At 43.1% G+C, this 24,545-nt stretch overlaps 1 protein-coding gene across 3 annotated transcripts in view; it reads right to left on the bottom strand.

Moving 5' to 3' along the window:
• Positions 1-24,545, bottom strand: part of Thada (THADA armadillo repeat containing) — a 300,981-nt gene that overhangs the window by 108,173 nt on the left and 168,263 nt on the right. The gene's annotated exons all lie outside the window — the stretch shown is intronic.

Here is a 24,545-nt window from a genome sequence, read left to right as displayed (position 1 = left end):
GCAGTTTTAATTTTTCTGGGCAGTTTATGACTCCCCTTGAAATAGGCACAGAGAGAACCTGGCCACCCCGGGCACGGACCCTGTTGCTACTTACTTATAGCTGTCTGTTCTCCTCAGCAGGTGTTCTGAGTCGGCCCTGGGACTTTCTGCCAGGATTGATCCTTGGCAGTGCTTTCCATAGTGGACTCCGGTAAGTTTCCAAGACAGTGTGCTTTTCATCAACCATCTTATCATCGCCCCCGTCCCGTGTATGGCAGAGTTACATAAGAATGGTCATCCCTCAGGTGCTTTAACAAGTATGGTTGTTAGAAGTTTGGAGTTTTGTTTTTGTTCTTTTGTCTTAGCTAAATTTTCTGTATTTCTGATTTACAACATACATGAATTTATAGCACCATGAACGGTGAAGTCAATCAGATACACATACACACACACACACACACACACACATGCACACCTCTAATGCAGCCTGACTTCATTCATATGAAGTATTCAAATTCAAAAAGTACTCATAGTAACACAAAGTACAACGGTACATGCCAGGCTGAGAGGGAGGAGAAACAGGGAGCTGTTTAATGGGTACAGAGTTTTAAGTCTGCAAGTTAAAAATGTTCTGAAGACTGGCCGCACAACAGTGTAAATATGTTGAATACAACTGATGTGACAGCTTACAAATGTTTAAGACCACAAATTTTATGTGTACTTTATCACATTGTTTTTAATTATAAAATATTCCTGGCGCACTCACAATAGAGTGCCTGAGTGACAGTCTCCCCAGGGAAACTACAGGAAACCAAAAAGGCTACGCAGGATGGACGAGAGAAGGAAGGACAAGAGGTGACTGATCTCTGCCACAGGGGACACCGCCATGAAGCTCTGCTTCACAGACCCGGGGTGATGGAGGTCTCTGAGGTGACTGAAGCCTCTCAAACCCCTTCCCAGCGCCCCACAGTTCCAATACTGCACTCCCTCTCCCACATTTGAAAACAAGGAGCCTGACTGCTTCCGCCCAGCCTAGGAATGGGCACCCCAAGTCTGTTGTCCATTCACCAGGCAGCCATGTTCTGAGTGGTCAGGTCATGTGATACCACAAAGAGCCAGGCAATGGACTGAGACCTTTCAGGACTAGACGTGGTGGGAGAGACAAAGTACGGCTTCTCTACCCACCCAGCAAGAACAGATACCACAGGACAAGGTAGCTCTGCTCTGAAAGGAGCTGTCTCTGAGGCCTCTGGCCAACCCCACTGTGTGGAAAAGGAAAAGCAGGGGAGAGGAGTTAGGAGGAGGGGAGGGAGGAAGGACGAAGAAAGGAAGTCAATCAACTGTAACAGATAGAGACAAGAAAGAGGGGAATAACAGTAACGGAGAGGACTCTCTCACCTGAATCACAGGACAACTGTCAATTATTTTATGTCTTGTATAGAAAATTTTGTGACACACACACACACACACACACACACACACACACCAAATAAAAATCACCTACATCAAATCAGCGATGCTCAATACTATAATACTATACTTAGTATTATTTCCTCAAACATGCTCTGAATTCTCTGATTATCGAAATTTTTATCTACCCAAAGTGCACAGGAGAGAGGTTCTTGATGCTCTTTCAAAGAACCTGAATTCTGTCCCCAGAACCCATCAGGCAGCTCACAACAGTGTGTAACTCCAGCTCCAAGGGACCTGACACTCTCCCCTGGTCTCTGTAACCACACACATGGCATGTACTCACACATACACATAAATGATTCTGGGGGGTGGGGCATTTCAAGAAGGTCTCTCTGTAGCCCTGGCTGTCTTGGAACTTGCTGTGTAGCCATGCTGGCCTTGAACTTAGGGTTTCACAGGTCTCTGCCTCAAGTGCTGTTAAAGCTGTCCACCATCAAGTCCAGCTTAAATATTTTTTTAAAGTGTATAGGTGAGGGCAGGCAGCAGTGGCGCACACCTTTAATCCCAGCACAAGGGAGGCAGGACCAGGCGGATCTCTGTGAGTTCGAGGCCAGCCTGGTCTACAGAGCGAGATCCAGGACAGGCACCAAAACTACAAAGAGAAACCCTGTCTCGAAAAAACAAAACAAAACAAAAAAGGTATATAGGTGAGGTATACGAGTTTCATTTAGATGATCAATTAACTGGTGCTGTAAGCTTGAACCCCCAGTTCGGCTTCTTCACCAGGTGATGATTGTGAAGAAGGACATCTGTAAGGGACCGAGTGTCATGTGATGCTTAGACAGACACGGATGTCTAAGTGGATGCTGAAGCACAGTCCAGGGCTCTCCAAACCCCATTGTCCTCCTCGTTGTCCTGCTATCACCATGAAGGAGAAAGCCTACAGGCCAAAATCTCAGGAAAACTACGGCTAAAAAAAAAAAAAAAAAAAAAAAAAAGGTTCACCATTGCACATACTCCCGCCCCCGCAGACTTAAAAATACTGATGTTTTCCAAAGAAAACGTGTTTGAAGTGGCTGTGATCTGCATTACATCTGCACATCGTCTTAAAGAGGTACAAGTTCCTTCTAAAGGCTGTGCTGGGCCATCTCTTTTGCTGGGCATGTCACATGCTTTCTCTGTGTGCAGTTCAAAGTCCTCTCCCTCCATTCTTCCTGGTCCCACAGCTTCTTCCTTGGGTGCTGAAATCTACTCTCCTCCTCAGCTCAGCACCCAGGCAGCCCTTTTCTTCTTCTCCATCCTCTCAACACCCACAGGTCAGAAAACCTGTCCACTCAAGCTCCCTCTCTAGCTCATCTCTATGACAGAGGCACCCCTTCTCAATACTAGGTCTTCAGCCCTGGAATGAAGTAATACCATCAAGATGAGGGTACCATGAGATAAAGAGTTTATGTGCACCACTGACCTCCTGGATCCTAGAAGATGTGCGACACACAGTTATGATTATCCCTGCTATCTGCTCATTTCCACAATTCTTTCTTCATGCCCCTTGATCTTGACCATAAAACAACGTGCTATTGAACTGCTTCCTGTACCCTGCCTTGGGCACTCCTGCCAGCTCCCTTTAGACTTGGACACTTTCCCCTGCATCTGCCAAGTGGACACCAGGAGCTATTTCAAAAGCTTCCTCCTCACTCATGGCTCTCTGCCTGCTTTCCACATGAATGATCAGGAACACCCTCCCTAAGGTGGAACAGGTTTGGACTGGAATGTAAGAAATAAAATGAAATCCGGGAAAACTTTTTGTCCACGCAACTGTTCTAACGTGGAAACTGCAGGCTTTTCTCATGGCTCTGTGTGGCCCTTTCATCTCACAGAGATCGTGCCTACTTCTCTGACTTTGCTGTCTCTCTGGACTTAGCACAGGTTTCTTAATGAAGTTGTGACATAGTCCCTCATTTCCTCCTTCACCTCACCTGTCTCCACACTTGTATGACAAGACTCACTTAAGTTGTCCCTTTAGAGAGAAGAGCCTGGGGTCTGACTTCGGTCTGACACAATCAAAATCTCTGGAAGAGAAACTCTGGGAAACACGGATAGCCTATCAACTCTGCCAGTGTCCTAACATCACAGAGGTCTGACATGTCTTGCCAAATGGCCTCACTTATTTAGGCCACAAAGATTCTACATATTCTAGCTATGCTAAGTCTGGAATTACAATTAATTTGGACTTAAATAGCATTACTATTGCAATAACATTATTAATTAATACTAATCAAGTAATTAAATAATAAAGCAATATTGTAATTAAATTACAATTAATTAGACAATCTAATTTTTCTATTGAGAATCTGTTGGTTAAATCCAGTCATGTTTAAAGCCCCAGGAATGACTTTATACCGCATTATTACCCTACTTGCTACTATGCATGTCCTTGGAACTCACACCAACCTGACTGACTTGGGGGCTGCAGAGGTTGCTTAGCAGTTCTGAGCTGCTTTTCCAGAGGACCCAAGTTTTGTTTCCAGCACTCATTCTTTTGTGGTTCACAATTGGCTATAACTCCAGCTCCAGGGCAACCAATGTACACTTCTGGTCTCTATGGACACACACACACACACACACACACACACACACACACACACACACACACTCATACAGACACATATACATAAATAAAAACAAAACTTTAAAAAATCCATTAATGACTGAATTAAATAAAGCACCATCCAATTAAAAGAAAAAAACCCCTCTAAAAATTCAACATTGTGTGTGTTTTGAAGATCTCATCCAATGGCTCTGGAATGCTAAGTAAGTGCTCTCCTGATGACCAATATCCTTAGCCCTTGGCTCAGTATCTTAAAGTTCCCCTCACAATGAGTTAATGAAAATGAAAATAAAAACTTGGGGCTTGTATGTTGGCCTGAAAGAATGTGACTACTATTTAGGAATCTGGCTAGATTTCTAGAAACTTCTACTTGGTTCAACTGCCTAAATTTCCCAGAACCAACATTCTTTTATCTTTTGTGGACTGTTGTTTGACCCAGTTCTCTCTCACTACCATGCTGGGAAGAGTTCATAGTTAACGAATGGCACCAGACAATTCAGTACAAAATCCAAGCAGCAGGTGCTTCTAGGCAAGGATACACAGAATGCCCTTCTTAGAAACGAATAGAAGCTTCACATTAAGCACTACAAATGTTCAAGGATGCTTATCTGAAAGTATACCTATTAAAAATATAAAGTCCATTCTGAATTAAGCTATAAATGAACTAAATGCAATAGAAGAAATTATACGCCTTTTTAAAGACATGAAATGTCATCTTTATATAATATCCAAAAACATAAAATTAAACAAAACAAAACAAAAGCCAGAAGCAAACTCACTGTGGCACACTGAAAACAAAATTTCAACAGAGGTGTATCACAGCTATGTTTAATGTTACATGTTTTTTCAAAAGGATGAAACAAGAAGCTTCAAATGTAAATAATGAATAGTTCCCACAATGAGATTCACCTCTGAAACTCAGCAGATTGCAAATCAATGCACAGATGAAGTTATTTATCAACTCTACTTCCCATCAACCTTAGCACGCTGTCAACTAACAATAACAAGTTAATGTTTTCCAGTAATCTTCACTGTGCTATTTAATTGCCAGCACTTAGGCCAAGGTAAACGGGACAGCAACAAAAAATCTAACATCGCCATCAAAGAACAAGATTAATGAACACTCCATCTCTGCTTTGAAGTAGGCGCTGAGAATCATGCCCACACCATATTCCTTTTTAGCCACTGTGACTTCAATTGTGCCAAACAATCTACACAGTGATTTGAAGGTACATTTGAAAATACACCCTTTGTTTTAAGTCGCCATGTGCTTCGTTCCTTGAGGAAAGCTTTAAATAGCATCCTCCCTATATAATACAAACTAGGTTGCCCCCGAAATCACAGAACACACTAAACTAAACCCTGACCACTGTTCCTAAATAAAGCTTTTTAACACTGAAATATAACTTACCCTCTGTGAAGTGTACACACAGCCTGATGAGTCTCTATATATACACCTAATTAACCGCTGTATTAACACTACTGACAACCCCGAAACTAAGATGATTCTATGACACTTGTTTGAACCCTGGCTGAAGAGCAGGAGCTCCACAACGCCATCTGACTTTAACTAGATCCTGGCCGCTCAGGGCACAGAAGACAGAGGTACTCATGTCTGTCTGTCAAGGAGTCAGCTCTACATTGAAAAAGGTCTAGGAAGAAAGTGTTCTTATAAAACATGAACAAAGAGTAAAAATCCACACTGTGAGTCTTCTGAGACCACTGACTGCCTTCAAGCTTCTTGATTCTTTTGTGAATTCACTCTTGAATATATATCAGCTCTTTGGCAAACAAAGTAAATTAGTCCTTGGAGGTTTCTCTAATTCTCAAACCTTTACTGTCTATGGACTGAATTACTTGTCTGTTTGCCAAACTTCCAGACACAATTTGGCCACTTAATTGCCAGGGTGTTTGCTATCATTTCCCTTTCCTGGTGTGCCAAGAAATCACTTGCCATTTCCAGGTTGCTCATGTATTAATTTTTCTAGTTGTTTAAGTATCTACCCTGACCCTCCGAGCCAGGGATGGAGTATAAAACCCAAGCCCGACACCTACGTACAACCCATCTTTTCCAGATGGTTGAGATAACTGGACGTGAAGTGCTGAGTTTTGTCAGCATCCATCCAAACTTATCTCCCATCTTCTAGTTGCTTGTTGGTTACCTTCTCACAACGTAAAATCCCTTCAGAGTGCTCAACTAAAAAGTGTGTGTCATCGCCGGGTGGTGGTGGCGCACGCCTTTAATCCCAGCACTGGGGAGGCAGAACCAGGCGGATCTCTCTGAGTTCGAGGCCAGCCTGGGCTACCAAGTGAGTCCCAGGAAAGGCGCAAAGCTACACAGAGAAACCCTGTCTCGAAAAACCAAAAAAAAAAAAAAAAAAAAAGGTGTGTGTCATCAGTACGAATATCTAAAAAAACACCAAGGTTCTAGATATAAAATACTAGGGAAATAATTTCTAATGCACAGGAACTCTATTCAAATAAGCTTCGAGGGACTTACTAACTTACTGCTTCATAGAGTCAGTAATGAAAACACAAACAAGCCAGGGGGTTGAGGTAGTTCAGTGTTCACGCACAGGCTTAACATGTGCGAGGCTCGATCCCAGTCCCAACCAGAAGGCTTCCAAGTGACTATCAGATAGGGTTTCTTTCTTGAACCTGAGGGGGATTGGAAGAGTCATTTGTAATGAACACCACTGATGAAGGCCAGTGTTCATGGAGTCCCAGCACCAGAATCACATACACATGAATTAAACAAAACATCCAAACAAAACCAAATTCCTACAGCAGCAAAACTCAAGTTAACAAGCTCCTCAATGTAGACAACCTTACACTTGCTACTGAGTGATGTGAGGGCTGAAGAGGAGCTTACATGGCAAGCTCTGGATTTTCTACCTACAGAATGTTGGCAGCACAGTGTGAAGGCCGAAGTCCCATCCCACCCAGAGCTAAGGCTCACAGGGTGGGGTGAGAGCGGCCACAGCTGGAGATTTTGCTCTGCTGTTCTTTAGGAAAGGAAAGAGGCCATCTAAACTGCATTTTGAGGTGTCAGTGATCACCCCAATGTTACAAAAGAAGAGCGTCTAAGAAGCAGCACTTAACTGTTCCACTGTGTTGGCCTGGAAATATCAATATTCCATGGCTTTTGATGACTCTACAGCACCATTCCAGAATTGAGTATTTAAGGTTAAAGGCTATTGGAGTATGGAAAAGAACTATGAGTGTACATTATTTTAAATGAAGTAGACAACATGCAGTTTATTTATTTATTTTTATTTTTTCTTTGTGTCTTTTACATCATGCCTCCTAATCCCACCCATTTCCCTGGCCCCAAATAAAACAAAAGGAAGTTTAAGAGAAAAAAAAAAAAAGGAAGAAGAGGGAAATCTCATCATGGAAGCTGCAGTGTGACAGAGACAGTCACTCAGAAAACCGCTGTATTTACACATTTTTACGTGCAGGCGTTTATCACAATGAATCATTGGTCTGGTTCCCATGCTCACAACTTGGGCTGGCTCACCCACACCTCCACCAACAGGGTCAGCTCTACTGTGCTGCCCAGTCGAGGTGCAGGGTCTGCTCTCCCAAGTGACAACATACAGTTTAAATAATGACCCAAGAATAATAACAGCAAGGGGTTGGAGAGATAGCTTGGTGATTTAGAGCACTTGTTGCTCCTACAGAGGACCTGGTTTTGACTCCCAGTACCTACATGGTGGCTCACATCCACTTAACATCCTCTTCTGACCTTCATAGATACCTGGCACATATGTGGTTCACAGGCATACATACCAGCAAAACAGTCATTCACAACAAATAAATTAATCTTTGAAAAAGTTAAAAATAATATTAAAATGAAAAAGAACAAAAGCCAAACAGCTTCAGAATTCTTATGAAAATTATGAATTTAAAAAGACTTGAGGTGGCTCGGTGGTGATGTACACCTTTAGTCCCAGCATTCAGGAGACAGAGGCAGGTGGATCTCTGTGAGTTTGAGGCCAGCCTGGTCTACAGAGTGAGTTCAAGGACAGCCAGGGCTACACAGAGAAATACTATCTCAAAAAATAAAACAACAACAACAACAACAAATAATAATAAAAAGACGGGGTCTGGGGATATATCTCAGTGGCAGAGTGGTGTGCTTTCCTAAAATCCTAAAAGCCCTAGGTCTGTTCTCTAGGATTGCAATATTTTTCCTGTTCAAACATTTTTTCCTAGACATAAATTACCTAAAGAAAATATTAGTAAACCTAATTCAGCAACTACTTAGAGAAAATAATACAGTAAAAGACATGGTATAATACATTTTTGACTGGCCTTATATTGAATATATAAAGTAATGGGGTTACTAACCTTTTTAAAGCCTAATTTTCATGTAGGTAAAACGCTTATTCTTTGTAGATGAATATAAAATGAACAAGTATAAAATGTTTTGTTGGATTCACTAACTAAGAAGGGAACTAGTAAGATCAGTACAAGGTTGACCCAACACTGGAAAAGAATGCAGTTCCCCATTATCACTACAACGCAGACATGAGAAGCATGAGGCTGAGAAGGCAGTGGAGGTGCAGCGCTTGTCCACACATAAAGACTCTAGGTTTAATTCTCGGGATAAGGAGAGAGGAAGAAAGAGAATGAACTCGGTGACTGTGGAGATGAAGCTCACCATCACTCTCCTTTCCACTTGGTTAGAAGACAACAGACAATCTACCTTCCATGAAATTCTTTCCAAAAGACTGTTCATGGGAAGCACCAATGAACTACAACAGAATTTTACACAAAGATAATTTGTAACCATTTTTATTTCCTACACACCAAGTCCCAAAGTGGGTCACTGAAAATCTGTATCCCAAAGAACAGAATACCTAATATTTGACTTCCTTCTGCTGGGCAGTAAAGCTCTTGAACTTCTGTTTTTGGAAATGGTGGTATCCCTTTAATCCTGTGTACAAAACTGCTGACAGGGTAAGATAGCAAAGGAAACAGACTGAGAGCTTGTCCCAGCAAAGGCTCCAGAAAGAGGAAGAAAACAAAGCATAAGCAAGCAAATCATTTTGCAAAAGAATTTTGTGAGATCTGTGTTAGTATTCACAGCTCAACTCAAAAAACGCCACTCCTGTGCAAGCCACTTACTTCCCTGTGCAAGCCACTTACTTCCCTGTGCAAGCCACTTACTTCCCTGTGCAAGCCACTTACTTCCCTGTGCAAGCCACTTCTTCCCTGTGCAAGCCACTCCTCCCTGTGCAAGCCACTTACTTCCCTGTGCAAGCCACTTCTTCCCTGTGCAAGCCACCTCCCTGTGCAAGCCACTTCCTCCCTGTGCAAGCCACTTACTTCCCTGTGCAAGCCACTTACTTCCCTGTGCAAGCACACTGGCCCTGAAGCCAGGCCAGCACTGGTGGAGCCCCAGAGCCAACACTTACAGTGCAGTTTGAGGTGCACCTGTAGAAAACAAAACAGCCCTTCTCTGTGTCTGTTGTCTGTCTCTTCACAACCAGAAAACCTTTGGTATGAGGAGACACCACCGAGAAAGCACCTGTCCTTGCCCGCCTCTGTCTTGTGACATTTAAACTATCAGTGACACACTCTCGGGTGCACAGTCTTGAACTCAGACCCTCCCCAAGCAGCTAAAACAACCCAATTTTTAACAAGTATTACCACATGCTTTTCAAAAATGGTCTCCTTTACACTGTGTGAAGATTTGTCACTGTGACTGGTTTAATAAAGAGCTAAACGGCCAATAGCTAGGCAAGAGGTATAGGCAGGACTTCTGGACAGAGAGAGTTCTGGGAAGAAGAAAGGCAGAGTCTCCAGCACATGCAGAGGGACAGACATGTAGGAGGAGAGGTAAAATCCACGAGTCACATGGCAACACAGACGAATAGCAATGGGTTAATTTAAGTTATAAGAGCTAGTGGGACAAGCATAAGCTACAGGCCAAGCTTTCACAATTAATGAGTCTCCATGTCTTTTTTTGGTGTGAGCTGGTGACCCAAAAAGAAAAGCCTCCAGGGACACAAGAACCAACCTGAGCCTACAATGGCTGAAGCCAGACCATCTGGGCGACAAAATAAATGATATAATACTGGATTAAAACTTAAATGATAAATACCGATGAGTCTATACTTATGTAAATAAATGGTTGAAAATATCTATTAATGGAGAAGAGACATTTTCCAATTAGAATGACACATTTGTGAACATATCCACCTCTAAGAAACAAAAATTAACTCCTTTCCCCTACCCCTAAGTAAAGGCTGAATTTCCTAACACCCTTCTAATGAGTGGAAGAGTGGGGAGGAGGGGGGCTCAACAGTAGGTAAGCTTGGCAAACATCACCTCCAAGCCATGGGATTGGGTTAACGGCAGCAGTGACGAGCCATGCAGGCATGTGTCAGCCTATAATCCTTGATTTTATATATATATATATATCTATATATATATATATATCTATATATATATCTATCTATATATATCTATATATATATCCCATAAGGCAAATGGCAGCCATCTTTGTTGCCTCCTTCCCAAACCCTAATCCCTAGCTTAGCCACAAAACAAAACACCCCCAAAACCCAAAAAACAAACTCAAGTGGAGGGACTTTGGGACCAGCAGTTTATATTAAGGTCATTAAAAACAAGGAAAGCCCTTGAAAAACTGTGATGGACTAGAGGAGGCTAAGGGGATAGGACAACTAAAGGTAATGTGGCCACCTGTATGGACTTCTGAGACAGAAAGGACAGTAGATGAAGACCAGAGAAGGAGACCGTTGATTCCAGTTCAGTTTACAGTAAGGAGCCGGTTACTTGATGAGTGGGACAAATCCCACAACAGTCCAGGACAGTGACAGTGGGAAAACCGGGTGAGGGATGTACGAAAACCTGTAATGTCTTCACAACTCTGTAGTAAACCTCAAACTACCCTAACCAAAAAAGTTTACCAAAAAAGGAGACAGTGACTCTCAGATTAAATACAGAATGAAATCAAATCTATGCTGTTTATAAAGGACAACTGTAACTGTAATTTAATAAGAGAGAATGAATGGACATGTACATATGTATATATATATGGATTTAATAAACTTAGGCAGAAGAGAGTTGTTTTAGCAATCTCAACATTAAACAAAAATAGCATATTAGCATACAACCCTAAAAGGTATAGAGACAAAAAAGACATTACTCAGTGATAAAAGAACAATTCTCCAAAAACAGCATTAAAAAAAATCATGAAAATTTCAGACATTAAGAACACTGCTTAAATTTTCTTAGACAATACACATTGCTAAAGTGTACAGAACTAAAGAACTACAAAAATTCATGTTGCTTATAATTTTCAACTCATATTGCTATCAGGCAGCTGAAAAGGTAAGAATAACTTAGTTAACTAAGCTAACTGTAGCATAGTTTTCAAAATATACAATTCATAAATAATCATATCTCATACCTCAAAAACGGCCTTAATAATCTCAGAAAAAGGAATGTTATCATCAGAGACGTCCTCTGACCATACAGTTAATATTTTAAGAAAAATTAACAATGACATGTCTATGTAAATGTTTAAACTTCTAAACAAAAGTAGTAATGCATTAAAGAAAAAAAAAAGTCCGAATAGAAAGTCCCAATATTTAGATCTAGACAGGAATGGAAGTATCACAAAGCAACAATGTGAGATGGAGCCAAAATGGTATTAAAGGAATGGCCATAAATGTGTATATCAAAAATAAAGATAAAGTATTAATGAAATATTTGCCTAACTTAAGAATTTAGTTGAAGAAACCACAGAATGAACTCAGAAAAAGTCTAGAAAGAGAAATAAAGATAAAAATATATACTACTGAACATAAAATAAAACACCACATAGAAATGACCAAGTACTAAAACTGGTTCTTGGGGAAATCAAACAGACCTAGTGCTTAGCACTAGGTGTTTGGGAGACACCACACAAGGGAAGTGCAACTCTTCTTGGTAGTGCTAGAAGATGCTATGGACATCAGGGGCAGCAAATGAACTGGCATGTAAGGCCAGCAACAAAGGCATGATCAAGTACTCACGCTGGCTTCAGGGCTAAGCACCTAACGACAGGGTTGGCTCCAGCACAGTATATTGACAGGGTCCATGTGGATTAGTACTTTTTTTTTTTTAAAGACAGATTGCTGCCCAGGCTAGCCGCGAACTCACTTTGTAGCTGAGAATGATCTTGAACTCCTGATCCTCAGACTTCCATTTCTTGAATGCTGAGACACCAGGTAAGCACCACCATTCAGTTTATATGGTGTGAGGGATCAAACCCAGGGCCTGTGTATGCTCGGCAAGCACTCTACAAACTGCGTGACAGTCCCAGTCCTGGCCCAGTACTTTTGTTACTGCAAGCAAGCAAGCAAGCATGTTCTGGAAATCTGGTGAAAATACAGGCTCTGATTTAAAAGAATTAGCATGGCCCAAGGGCCGGGACTTCTAATAGTTTCAGTGATGCCCAGCACTGTGGTCACCCAGCAACCCTTGAGAAGTAAGGTTCTTCAGACTGCCCCAGGTGCACAGAAAAGACCACAGCAAACTGCTACCTCTACAACAGTCACCAAGGAAAAACTTAAGCCACCAACAAAATCCTGATATGAATTTTAAAAATGACAAGACTCACTGTGACTAAGCACCTGATACCTAAGATTTAATTCTGAAGTGGACAGATAGCTCAGAACTGTGCATGTCCATCCATTTGTGTTCATTTCCTTTGGGAGAAGAGTAAAAATTCAGGAAACAATAAACAGAAAAAGGGAGGACAGGGAAGAGCAACAAAGTAAGTTATGCACTGATCCACAATAGGCAACTCCCTCACCATGGAGACGCTTCTGCAGAGCAGTACCGTCTTCCTGTGAAAAGGTACAGCGTCCTGGGTACAGGGAGCATGAGCCTGGGATGGAAGGGCGCTGCTGGTGACTTTCATCAGAAATCTACCACCTGTGCCCTCTGGGTTAATAGCTGTGAGTTGTGTTACATCTCTAATTCACTCCAAGTCTCCTTTACAAACAAGGGCTTGATGTCCAGGGCTAAAGTGTGCAGGCCCCTGTGCGTGCCCATGCAGTGTGCATATTCAATCATGAATTTTAACATAAATTACCATCATGTATCTTTTGCTCTAAATATCTCTGATCATCAGACTTGAGGATGACTTAAATTTTTCTCAAATAAACTGATCAATGAATACTACTTTCCATTGTAAGATTAGTACTGAAAACAATCAATTATTAAGCAGGAAACTGACACTGTATGTCAGAAACTGTTGTCCAAGAAGAAAGAAAAGGTTATCTGCCATAAATGAGTATAAACTTATTGTCCATAACCAATAAAGCTTTTTTAAATACTTGAACACTGGGGGCAGGGGTGTCAAACAGCACATAGATGATGTAATTACACTGACTTCTTGGAAGATTAACAGAGGTGATACGATTTTCTGGCACTTAAAAACTTTTCAGAGTCACACACACACACACACACACACACACACACACACACACCCCTTAAACCCACTCGCTATAAAGGTGACTGCAGGAAAACAATTTTAGAGCACTGTGCAGAAACTCAATTTTTAGGCTGTCAAGCAGAATGCCCCCTTTCACTAGAAATTTGAGAGATTTCAAAATCATCCCAAATAAGAACAAGACCAAGACCAAGAAAAAACAGGCACTACCCTCCATCATGAGTGTCACCTAGTGATAAACCATCACACACTGCACACGTCTAACCGGGCACTACCCTCCATCGTGAGTGTCATCTAGTGATAAACCATCACACACACTGCACACGTCTAACCGGGCACTACCCTTCATCATGAACGTCATCTAGTGATAAACCATCATCACACACTGCACACGTCTAACCGGGCACTACCCTCCATCATGAGTGTCACCTAGTGATAAACCATCACACACTGCACACGTCTAACCGGGCACTACCCTCCATCATGAACGTCATCTAGTGATAAACCATCACACACTGCACACGTCTAACCGGGCACTACCCTCCATCATGAACGTCATCTAGTGATAAACCATCACACACTGCACATGTCTAACCGGGCACTACCCTCCATCGTGAGTGTCATCTAGTGATAAACCATCATCACACACTGCACACGTCTAACCGGGCACTACCCTCCATCGTGAGTGTCATCTAGTGATAAACCATCATCACACACTGCACACGTCTAACCGGGCACTACCCTCCATCGTGAGTGTCATCTAGTGATAAACCATCATCACACACTGCACACGTCTAACCGGGCACTACCCTCCATCTTGAGTGTCACCTAGTGATAAACCATCACACACTGCACACGTCTAACCGGGCACTACCCTCCATCGTGAGTGTCACCTAGTGATAAACCATCATCACACACTGCACACGTCTAACCGGGCACTACCCTCCATCATGAACGTCATCTAGTGATAAACCATCACACACTGCACACGTCTAACCAGGCACTACCCTCCATCATGAGTGTCACCTAGTGATAAACCATCACACACTGCACACGTCTAACAGCTGCCAATGCAAGCACGGAACACATCCCATTTCCAAGCCAAAAAAAAAAAAAAAAAAAAAAAAAAAAGTGGACAGTGAGGCAGGAAGGCATCCATCATTTGGCAAACAAACAAAACCCCCTAAATATTTGCAAGTACACATTTTTAGCTCAATTAGCAACCCTATTTACATGAAGTTTTCAAAAAACACGAGTTTATCCAAAATAAAAGCTCCATTGTACTATGTCTAGTGAACTTCCCACCATGTACAGTGTTAGGAACAGAGTCCCAACATGCTAGGCAGGTGCTCAACCACCAAGTTACATGCCCAGGACTACCTAAACACACACACACACACACACACACACACACACACACACACACACACACTCACGGATATGCAAAATAATTATCTGACAAATTCTAAAAGAGGTATTAAGAATGTATTTTAAAGTTTTTTATTTTTATTTATTTATTATTTTATATTATTATTATTATTATTATTATTATTATTATTATTTTGGTTTTTCAAGACAAGGTTTCTCTGTGTAGCTTTGCGCCTTTCCTGGATCTTGCTCTGTAGACCAGGCTGGCCTCGAACTCACAGAGATCCGCCTGGCTCTGCCTCCCAAGTACTGGGATTAAAGGTGTGCGCCACCACCGCCTGGCCTATTTTAAAGTCTTATTTTCATATATCCTAATATTTTTCAAATTATAAATTTATTGGATTTCTGCATATTTACATATATAAGGTCCATATAACATTTAAGAGGCCCTTTTAATAGATACAATTACTATGATCACTATTTCCGCATCACTTTCCTAAAGCTCTCTCTGGTACACAGAACCTAGAAATGGACTGAACTCCCCGAGTCTGAGGAGGGCAAATCTAAGTCTCAAGAAAACACAGTGCAAGTGGGTCAGAGGCAGGCTGGGACAGGACTTGAAGTAAGGTCTTAAGGAGCTGGCTTCCGTGTTCACAGTGCTTCTGTGTGTGTGGACAGGTGGGACTGGGGGCGGGGCAAGGAGAGAAATCTGGAGCTTCCACCTGACCTCCAGTCCGAGTTCTGAAGTCCCTACTCACTGTCTCTATGCAGAGTTCATCAGCCTGCCGAGCCACAGGCTGTTCCTAGGACAGGAGGGAGGTTTTCATGGCCATGAGTATTTAAGAGAGCTGTATCCCATCTTGTCCAGCAGGATGACAGAGGGAATCCACAGGTATCATGGAGCAAAGGTTTTCAACAAAAAGCAGATTACCAGGTAAAGGGGAGAAAACCATGTGCTTTACATCAGGAAATAAGCTCTATTTCCTTGAATCTTTCTTTAGGCCCATGGGCTCATTTTATTGTAAGCCTCTAGGAAATTGTTCTCAGCCTATGGGTCACGACCCCTTTGAGGGTCACATATCATATACCTTGCATATGGATATTTACATTATGATTCATAACAGTAGCAAAATTACAGCTATGAAGTAGCAATGAAAACAGTTTTATGGCTGGAGGTCAGCACAACCCGAGGGACTGTATTAAAGGATTGCAGTGTTAGGAAGGTTGAGAACCGCTGCTCTAGGGTGACTGCCAAATTAACTCAGTATCCTCAATTACAGTGCTTTTAAAGGCCATCAGTTCCTTAGTAACTGAAATAGAGTGGGTATCCTAAATGAACCCAAGGTCTATAGAACAAGTACACACACTGTGCAATTCCTCAAAATACTACACCAACAAAAGCAACGAGGGATTACTTTTTGCCTGTTAGCTGACATCCTCTAAAAACAAACAATAAATAATAACCTTTTTATGGGCTGGGGGAACCCCTCCCCAAAATCTCCATCACATGATGGGCCCATATACCACAAGCTATCTGACAGGAGTCCTAGGAAGTGACAGAGCCCCCACTCTGTACAGTGTGCTGCTTTCTTCTGACGGGTTTTTAAAGGGTACTCAGAATTATCTCAAAACAGTAACAATGGAACGAGCAGGAGGGGCTGGAAAGACGAGGATGAAAACGGACTAGAAAAGTACTAGATTATTCTATCTAGGCGGATCCTATATCTCCTTCCACTTTATGAACTTCAAGTTCCCCTGGGGATGGTCAAAGCGTTCTTTGTCTCAGACAGTGTACCAGTGTTCTTTGGCAGACTCACTGAGTTTCTGATGGAGTCTGAGGGAAAGGATGGAATTCCAAACGACCCAGGTGCACAGGATAACACACTGATGGGCAGGAGCCATGCTGAGGAACCCGAGGGAAGCGCGGCTCCCGTGAGGGTGGGAGGGCAGTGAGTGACTACAGACCCTTTGTGAAGCACTGTCAAAACTCACAACTGACATGCTCTCATGCACACACTCAGCACACTCACAGGAATCTTCACATTGTCTACTATGATTTCAATATACAACATTAGTTTTCCTAAAACAGCTTTCTAAGCTCAACATCTCTTCTATCATTTCTAGTCTTTCACATGCTGACCTCTAACTTCCCTCAGATCATAGTCTCCTCAACGCACCCCTGAAAACCCCCACTGGCTAAGCACACGGTCCCCATGCAAAGCCTTTCTGCTGTTGGTTTATCTCAAGCCCCACGGTCCACGAAGCCTTCGCACTCACTCCAGTCCACCCTGGCCTTGCCTCAGGTGTGTGACTATGGCATTCCTTTGGCACACATCATCTGCTGTCACAGACTTCTGTGTAGCTGTTTGCAATGTTGACAGCTCATTTTTCAGAGAGGATCATGAGGTCCCTTCTTGAGGGTGGAGACCATGTTATAAACAAACTTTTCTTTGTACTCTCCCTGGTACCTGGCACAACTATTTACACTTAAAAACTATTCAGTAAATATTCCCTAAATAAACGCAGAGACATTCTCGAGTTCACTCTACATCTGTCTCACAGGCCCAGGTACAGAAAGTACATGACAAGGCTACACTGGAGCACAGAGGAAGTGATGTAACAGTTACTGTTCTCTTTTCTGGAACCGACTCACTGTGCTCCTAGAAGAACAGGGCTTCAGAGAGGCTCCATGAATCCAGAGCATGGAGCTTCACTTGAGGGGCTTCTAAACTGTGGCATCCTTCCTACCCTTGTTCATCCACCACGTCCACTCTGTTGGCCCTTCTCTGTGGAAAAGACAGTCTCAGGCACACATCTGGCAAACCTACTTACGAATCTATGTGAGCAGTGCAGTTTGAGGAGAAACAGTGTTTACTGTCTAGTCCCCTCCAGTCTCAAACACCATCACGTCAACAGCGACTGTTCTGACCCTTTATTTAAAGCTGCCATCTGCCTTCTGCTCCTGCTCACTCCAACTCCTCTGGTCTATCTGACCCTTTTGGCCACAACAATTAAAAGCCTCCAAGAAACTACATAATTTACCTACTATATGGACTATAAATTACAGTGAGTATTATGTTATTATTTATTATTGTCTCTCCCCCAAGTTCCCTGCTATAAGAATATTAGCTCCATGAAAGCTGATTTTTTTTTGTGTTTGTTGGATTTTGAGACAGGGCCTTATGTAGCCCATGCTGGCTTTGAACTCACTATGTAGCTAAGATGACCCTGAACTTCTGATCCTCCTGTCTCTAGCTTCTGTGTGCTGGGATTATAGATTTATTCAGTGCTGGGGATTGAATCGAAGTGCTCTGGGCATGCTAGGAAAGCACTTTGCCAACTTAGCCACATCATCATCATCCCTGAGAGCTCATGTTCCTGAACAAGGATCCTTCTTTTCTCTGATGTATTCCATGTGCCTACTTGAGACAAAGCTAGTGTTAATCAATCAATAGCACTTGAACAACCCAACAGCCAATGTTAATTTCCCATGGTGGGACCCTGAAGGCCTCACAGTGACTCATTTTTCTCTGAAAATATCCTTTTCCTCATCCATAGACGTAGTGCACTATAATACAGTATAATATGACAATGATAAAATATATAACATGTACACATATATAAAACAGTATAACAGAGTGTAATGCATATAGCATATTACAGTCTAATACTGTGAGCTAAGAGCACAGCTCAAAAGCTTCATGGGAGCCTAGAACTGAACTCCTGATCTACTTGCTACCAATTATACTTGTATAATTTTGGGAACATCTCAGTCTTTTACCCTCATTGTTTCTCATCAGCAGGACAGGAATTATATACACCTTCGAGAAGGACCTCTGTAGGTACTCAGTAAGTGGTAAACCATCCATCCAATACATATCACACAAAGCAAACAGGGAACACATAGGTACACTCTCTCCATTCTAATCCCAAACAGTAACAAACCCCTGGGGAAACATGAAGTGACGTCCTGTAAATTCAACACACCCTTGACTTACATTCGGTCTTCCTTGAGAGCATTACAAAGCCACAGGAGGGCATTGCTCGGGGAACAACGACCACGTATGACAGCCAGTGCTCTGGAACTGGGAGCTGCCTGTCATACATAGCAGCTGGGAGATAGCTCCCAACAGGTGGAGAAGGCTCTGTAAGTAACACACACCAAATAAAACCTTTCACATGTTTATAAGGAAAGGATTAATTTATCCCCAAAAGTAGTATTTTAATTAAAAATGACTTTTCTGGGTTTATATCCAGAAAGCAATGTATTGCCAAAGGTAAGTTTGGTCCAGGGCTTCCTTTAACTTTTTAAAAAGAGCCCAGTGCCATTCAGTGCTTTTCACATCAAAGCAACAGACAATAATTGTTCTTTTGCCCCCAGGTTAAAACAGATGCTGCCACCCCTGCTGCAGGTGACCTCTGGGAGTCTCCAGCCCTCTGCTATACTCCCGCTCTCTGCGAACTATAGGTTCAGCAGAGACCGTGACCCCCGCAGCACATGGGCAGAGCTCTGCAGAGCCCTTGTTGGACTGGGAAGGTCTCTGCCACCTTAGCTGTGCTCCTTTCACAGGTGCTCAGAGAGAGAACAAACTGAGCACCTGTCACAAACGTGTTCTCAGCGAAGTCTGGAAACAAAGCGTACTGACAAACAATCCATCTACAACTTACAACATCAGCATCATTTCATGCTTTTGTTTTTCCATCTGAAATTGTATTTTCTGAGCATAAAATAAACAGTGGACACAGGTCACCAAATGGGATCCATCAAGTACTATTCCATTTCTGGACAACTTGAACATTTTAGGTTTCACAATTTTGTACTGTTGAGAAACATGGAAAAGCTATTAAAATTCTTAAAGTCCAGACTGTCTATTACGGGTATACTTTTAAAAGATGGAAATAACTCTTAAATTATATTTAATTATAAATACTGATGCAACAGTATTAGTGAAAGGCTGTCTCTACTCTGATCTTTTACTTCCTTCTATTGCTTGGGTCTGGGAAAGCACTGAAGGATGCGCGTGCAATCCATCCCTCCTCCTCCTCCTCAACAGCAGCTGCTAATTTACACACCTAGCTAAACTGGTCCCCCTGTACGTCTTTCGAGTTCCCGCTTGTCTTTGAAGGAAGTCACTCCAAGATCACCCTCTGCTGCAGTCCTCAGCTGTCTTTGCCACAGTCCTGCTCTGCTGCTCCCATCTGTGTGCAGATCCTGACTCGAGCAGAAAGGGCCTCATTTATGTCTTCCTTCATGTCCACAGCCCTTGTCTGTCTGTCTGTCTGTCTTCCACCTCGGCTTCACTCACTCCTCTGTCCCTGCCTACAAGGAGCTCACTGAGCTCCCCAATTGGGAGGGAAGTGCCCCAGGGGCAAACTCCTCCTCTTACTCCACAGGCCCTTAAATGGGCAGGCAGGCTGGGTTTGCTTTACTGACTCAATCTTCACCGCTTCCTGGTGGCCCCACCCTTTCCTAGATCCATCACTCCTTCTGCTGCTCAAGTCCAAGGTTTAGGGATGACAGAGGGTGTGGTTGCTGTGACTTAGCTACAGTCTGGGAGAATCCTGTTGTTCCAGTTTTAGGTAGATAACCAAAGAGAAAAAGGAAAGAGGAGGGAGGAAAGAGACAATACATCCTTTCCATTGTATCTTCTCTGGGTTTTAGTACTTCCCTGACAAGCTCTGACACAGGCGGTCTCACTTTGCTTCCAGTGTTGAGGAATCACAACACCCCGAATTTAAGGAGACCAGCCAACTGGTATAACAGATGAAACCAGAAAAGAGATGGGTTCTTGGTTTAACGTCCTAGTCATGGGAAGCTGTCCCTCTCACCAGCTCTCAGGCAGGAAGCCCGTTAGAAAGGGAACGTGGGCTTTAGAGTGAGGCGCATCTCTACTGCTGACTACCTGTGGCTCTGTACAAGTCACCCATTCTGGGTTATGTCAGCTGGGCGCGAGGGAGGGAGGAAATGAAGGGACACCTGTCTGGCTACTCTGTGGGCATGCTAAGAGATGAATAAACTCACCAGTGGTCTAAATGTTCCTTTCATGGTAAACTAAGCTGTCCACCTAGGCCATCTGAAGCCCGTCCCTGGCTAGTATGTTGCACCACACAAGTAGACAGTGCTACCACAGACAGGAAAAGAGGACCTTTTCTATCTCAGAAGTCTCAAAGTGGAGAAACCAAGTCTCCAAATTGGAGAGAAAGATGAAACAGTTGGGTGTTTGACATGTTCTGTTGGCAAATCAGAAAGAAACGTGTGGGTTTCAATTGGCAGGAAATGCAGCTTGTGCTCTGACACCAAGGGACGTGCGGCACTTGAGCCACTATGTAGATGGAAGAAAACCTTGTCTAGGATATTCACAAATATTCTAGGATAGTTATACACACCGTCTTCTCATCCTCTGGCAAGCTCCATTACGTAGCCTGTCTACTTACAAAGGAGCTCTACAACAACAAGAGCAAGGCTCATCTTTTCTATTACACCATCAGAAACCTGACCAAAAGACACGGTGGGAGAACAGACCTGAAACTCTCCCCTCAGAGGCTGTAGACTTCTCCATGGAACACCAAAATGTTAGTGAAGTACACAAGAATCAGAACAACCCTTTCCTCAGGGGTGCTGGCCAAGTGCAGTCTTAACAAGAGAGCTTTCTGAACGGCACACTGCAACTTCTTAGGGGTGATAAGTAACCTAGTAATAACACTGAGTTCCTAGCATGAAGAATTCTGGCAATAAAAACAGACAGTTAATTCTACTTAAAAGACAGGGGCCCTGCCAGTGCTGCTCCAAATGAGGTAATGTCCATGGCTCTTATCAGGCCTTCCTTTATTGAGATTTAATGTCATTTACCCTGGGCTCTTTAGAACCTGCTCTCCACCCTCACCTTCCCTAATGTGGGCCATTTCCTTCCACTTCAGCACCGCCATTATGAACCTCTGGTTTTGAAATGAACCCACATGTTCTTATTCTGCATGCCCTATCATCTGAGTCTTTCCCACTCTCAAAAACTCAGGCATCAGCACATTTTTGTTTTTAAGGTATACTAAAGAAATACTCTGGGGTTTGATATGACTATGTAAACATCTTCAAAGAAGTCAAAATGTATAATTCAAGAAAACGTTCTGTAAAGAATTTGTTTTCTGATTACAAAATGATTTCCTGCTCTTGAAAAACTAACAGTTTTGTATTTACTTAGCTGGCTCTGAAAGTCCCATGGAGAGTATCACTCCTCTTAGTCCCTAACATCTCTCTTCTAAGTACAAGTATTTGCTGGTTTCAAAGATAGCTTTCTGTGTAAAGACCCTACAAGCTGAAGCTTCCTCTCCGACTTAACCCTTTAGATGTTCTCCCTGCAGAGACACTAACAGTCCAGACAGACCAGAATACTGCACACACCTCTGACTTCTTTTCAACCAAAGTGAACACCCTTGACAAATACAGGAATCTGTTAGACCAGCACAGTAAATGCCCAGCATCCAACTATGACTCCTCACTCCCACCCCCAACCCCACCCCCAATAAGCCTTTCATCAACACTTAGGAAGAAGAGCAACAGCAGTACAACCCCAGAATTGGGGGCTTTTTGTCTTTCCACAGAGTTCCACACGCTAGTCAACAAAGTAAACCTGAGAACACGAAAGGTGGCCCACATGCCGAGCGGGAGGTCATGTCTGGTTGCTGGGCAGACTGGCACAACAGGCAGGGACTGCCATGGAGGAGGAGGAGGCACCTAGTTAAGAGGCCCACCCGTACCTGGAGAAGAAAGGAGAAACAGCTCCACCCACTCGGCAGCCTACGGCTCACCCTCTGAGGCTTTGGGCATTCTGTCTGAATGTGTACACTCTCAAGATTGTTTTGCTACTTTTCTTGTCACTAGTCTGTTTCCTCTGAACAGAAGCAGAGCTGGGGGCCAAGAGATCCAACTTGTTTGACTAAGCCAATGATGATCTCTGGGCCTCTACGGCCTGGTTCCAAGGTTAAGATAACCTGTGCCTCTCTTTAACACAGGAACGAAGTGAGGACCCAGAAGGTGTAAGATTTTGTTAGAAGAATCACATGGGACTGGAGAGATGGTTCCCTGGGTAAAAGTGCTGCCATACAAATGTGAGGACCTGCTTTGAACACACCAGTCCCAGGGTAAAATCCAGAGGTATAGCCCATGGTGACGAAGGAATAACCCTGCAAGCCTGTGGACCACTACCCCGGTATACAAAGCAGAAAACCAAGAGATCCTTCTCAAACAAGGAAGAAGGTGAGGACTGACATCCTGATATCCGAGGCTGTCCCGACCGCCACCTGGGTGCTGTGGCATGCACTCCTGCCCTCAAATGCTACTCCCTTCCTAACAAAGAAACCACAAAAACCTATAATATATACAATGTGGAGCAGATGATCTGAAGTGCGTTTTGAGACTCTGTGTGTGTGTGTGTGTGTGTGTGTGTGTGTGTATGTGTGTGTGTGTGCGCGCGCGCGCTCTGGTAAGTTTTCCAGGGTCTACAAGGGATGCAAGGATGCCTTCCCTGGCGATAAAGGAGTATGTGCTTTGGGTTCCTATGTCTTGATATTACCTCAGATTATTGTCGAATTCAACACTGAAAGCTAATACCAGCTTGGGCCCTCTTTGACTTCCAGTGTGTTTTGTCCTGAGAAGCACTGAAGTGGAGTTCCTGCCTGGTCCAGAGCTGCAGTCCCAGGAGTGCTGTCTTCTTGTCTACGTTACTCTGTGATGTTCTCTCTGCACAAGGGACTTCTTCACCATGGCTGACTGACTGCTTTCAACCTCCGTCTAACTGCCACCTGCTCTGAGATGCTTGCCCTGATTTCTCCAATTCAAGTCCCATGGCCCTGCCACATGTCACCCAACACTTAACATGCTACATTGGGACTGCCTATTTTCTGCTCTTTATGCTGTCCAGGCCAGGAAGGACTTAAGTCACTGTTCTATGATACAACAGTACATAGTAGGCATTCAGTAAAATCTTTGCCAAATATATAAACAACCAAGGAACAAAGACAGAAACACAGATCTACCTTTCATTTCACCTATGGGGAATTAGTTTTCACCATAGGGCAAGCTCACTAAAACTGTGGTAATAACCATCTGTATGTCTAATCATGGACCAGGTACATGAGCACTTTATATGCACTGACTGATTTCAAAACTGAAGATGCAGAAGGACAGGTAGTGACGGGTGGCTACCTGACGCAGAACCAGGCAGTCCATCTCTGGAACCCACACTGTGAACCGTTTCACACACCGTCCCCCACATCAGCAGGGTAGACTGCAGGTTTAGAATAATCTAGTAACATGACCTGAATTTAAATCCATCCCCATCCATGCCCAGGTGAGCAATCCAAAACAGCCATGTGAATAGATTTTACCAACACTACCCGTTCCCAGGTTAGGGTTTTAAAAGGAAAATTTCAATGAGTTCTCATCCATTTGTTGCACTTAAGTAAAAAGAACAACAAACTTCTATATTTACTTAAAACAAGGGCCAGCAAGATGGCCTAGTTTTCCACTGCTGTGATAGAATAAAATGACCAAGGCCACTTACAGAAGATCTATTTGGGCTAACAGTTCCAGTTAGGAGACCTTGGCGGCAGAGTGAAGGCATGGAGGCAGGAGCAGGGAGCTGAGGACTGACATCTTGAACCACAAGCAGGAAGCAGAGAATGCGAACTAGAAATGGTGCAAGTCTC

This window comes from Peromyscus eremicus, chromosome 22, assembly GCF_949786415.1.
Source record: "Peromyscus eremicus chromosome 22, PerEre_H2_v1, whole genome shotgun sequence".
In the NCBI taxonomy this organism is placed as follows: Eukaryota; Metazoa; Chordata; class Mammalia; order Rodentia; family Cricetidae; genus Peromyscus; species Peromyscus eremicus.
This window is presented reverse-complemented; position numbering and strand designations above follow the sequence as displayed.